The 2,823-nt window shown below is 39.4% G+C and overlaps 1 non-coding gene across 1 annotated transcript; it reads right to left on the bottom strand.

Moving 5' to 3' along the window:
* Window positions 1-693: 693 nt before the first annotated feature.
* LOC131238189 (small nucleolar RNA R71) lies at window positions 694-800 on the bottom strand. Its single transcript, XR_009167599.1, has one exon. It is a non-coding gene; the product is annotated as a small nucleolar RNA R71 (small nucleolar RNA).
* Window positions 801-2,823: the final 2,023 nt, after the last annotated feature.

Here is a 2,823-nt window from a genome sequence, read left to right as displayed (position 1 = left end):
TATTTTGTTTTGTAGGATTATAATTAGGAACTTCTAAGTTGGTAACTTCTTTTCAATTCCCTCTCTCTTTTTATTTCATTTCTCTCTTTTAGGTTTAGGTTAGAATATGAAATTGAGGGCTGAGAGTGTTTCATGCCCAAGTGGGTCCATGACAACACTCAACGTCTTTTGAGTAAAGGAGGATTGGTTGAGAGGTTATCTATCCATCACAGGATTAGACACCACTCAAGATCCTCATAGTTAATTGAAGTGATGGCTGCAAATAAACCTGGAAGACAACCTCAACCTAGGGTTGAGGAAGTCCAGGATGAGAATGAGGTGCATCAAGCACCCCCGCCTCGCACTTTGTGAGATTATTTACAATCGGCAGGGGTGAGCACACCCTCATACATGGTTTTTTCAGAAAATACGGGACACATGGATATTAAGCCAGGGGTGATCCAACTCCTTCCAAAATTTCATGGACTTGAATCTGAAAGTCCATATTTGTACTTGAAAGAGTTTGAGGAAATTATAGCCACTCTATATTTTCCAAACGTGTCTGAAGACACAGTCAGACTGAAACACTTTCCATTTTCTTTAAAAGAGAAAGCTAAGATGTGGTTGCATTCACTATGTCCTAGATCTATTGGAACATGAAATGACATGATAAGGGAGTTTATAAAGAAATTTTTTCCACATCATAAAATGAATACCCTTAGAAAGTCAATCATGAACTTTGCCTAAAAGGAGGATGAAACATTCTTCGAATGTTGGGAGCGGTTCAAGGATCTTGTCAGTTCATGCCCACAACACGGTTTTGAAACGTGGTGCATTACACACTTTTTCTATGATAGATTGAAATCTTCCATGCCCCAATTGGTCGAGACAATGTGCATTGGGAAATTCATGAATAAAATGTCGATGATGTGTAGGATTATTTGGACAAACTTGCTGAAAATGCACAATCATGGGACGTCTACCCAAAATCGAGCACCACTTCTAAGGCTACTCAATCAAAAGAAAGGGGCGGATTATACCTTCTGAAAGAGGACTAATCTCATAAGGAAATTCGAGGCTATGGAACTATAGAAGGATAAGGTTAAGGAAATTGTTTGCGGTATTTGTGCTTGCAATGTTCACACAACTGAAAATTGTCCAACAATACCTGACTTTCAAGAGGTGTTGAATGAGCAATCTAATGTCGTGAACAATTACCAAAGACCTTTCAATGGACCTACCTCCAATACATACAATCCTAGCTGGAGAAATCATCCAAACTTCAGTTGGAGGAATGGACAAACTGCTACCCCTCAAGGTTTCTTTAATCAAATTCCAAATCAAGGAAAACCTCAAGAAGAATCGGTTTAAAATTCCACACAAACTTAGGAGCTTACTCAAGCAATACGAGAACTTACAAAATTTATGCAAAAGATGGATTCACGTGCTACAATTATAGAGAGGGGGATGCTTCCTGCTCAACCTGTCCCCAATCCTAAACCGCAATACGAAATAAGTGATCCAAGCTCTTCAAATCAAATAGAGCAAGCTAAATCTATCACCACTTTTAGGAGTGAGAAGATAATTGACAAGTTTAATCTGATTAGGGATGAAAAGCCTAAGGATCCAGAAGAGGACAATAATGATAGACCCAGCACTGCTCCACAAGAATTAGAACCAGAACTTCAAGGTAAGCCGATTGCCCCATTCCCCCAACGGTTGGTTGCACCAAAACCTCTCTCTAACTCTCAGGACATTCTAGAGGTGATGAAACAAGTGAAGGTCAACATTCCTTTACTAGATACGGTTAAACAAATACTTTCATATGCCAAATTTCTGAAAGACTTGTGTACTACCAAAAGACGGTAAAATATTCAAAAGAAAATCTTCTTAAATGAAAAGGTGACTGCCATCCTAAAGCAAGATGTGCCACAGAAATACAAAGATCCCGGTAGCCCAACCGTCGCTTGTGTAATTGGAAACTATCGGATTGAGCATGCACTTCTTGACTTAGGAGTGAGTGTAAATCTGATTCCTTACTCGGTCTACGAACAACTAGGTTTGGGTGAATTGAAACCTACCCGAACTACATTATAACTTACCGACCGCTCAGTTTGTGTACCGAGAGGGATAATCAAGGATGTGTTGGTCCAGGTTGACAGATTCTATTACACTGTAGATTTTATCGTCCTAGTTACTCAACCCATTATGGGCATGAGCACTCAAATTCCCATCATTCTTGGTCGTCCATTCCATACCATTTCAAACGCGATCATTAATTGCAGGAATGGAGTTATGAGTATGTCTTTCGGGAATATGACATTAGAGTTAAATATTTTTTTCAACACAAGCAAATAATTAGAGAATGAAGATGATTTCCACGATATTAACGTAATTGATTCTTTCGTGGAAGATTAATCACTTCTGACCTTATCCTCTAACCCTCTAGAGATGTGCTTGGCCCACTCCCATGATTTTGATGATGATATGATTAGGGAGATGGGACCATGCTAGATACTATGCCGATACTTGAAGTTAACCCGTGGAGGCCATAATTCGAAGAATTATCCCAAACTGATGTAGTGTCTCTATCATCTAACCTCAAGGCACCGAAGTTTGACATAAAACCTTTGCCTTCTGATTTAAAATATATCCATTTAGGTCAAGATGAGACATACTCGGTGGTGATTTCTTCCCATCTTGAGCAAGAAGAGGAGAGTATGCTCATCTCTACTCTTATTGAGCACAAAGGAGCCCTTGGTGGTCGATTGCGGACCTTAAGGGAATTGACCCTTTAATTTGTACTCACTGCATTCATCTTGAAGATAATGCAAAGACCTCATG

Source organism: Magnolia sinica, chromosome 2, assembly GCF_029962835.1.
Source record: "Magnolia sinica isolate HGM2019 chromosome 2, MsV1, whole genome shotgun sequence".
NCBI classification, from domain to species: Eukaryota; Viridiplantae; Streptophyta; class Magnoliopsida; order Magnoliales; family Magnoliaceae; genus Magnolia; species Magnolia sinica.
Note: the sequence above shows the minus strand (reverse complement) of the source record. Positions and strands in the feature narration are given on the sequence as shown.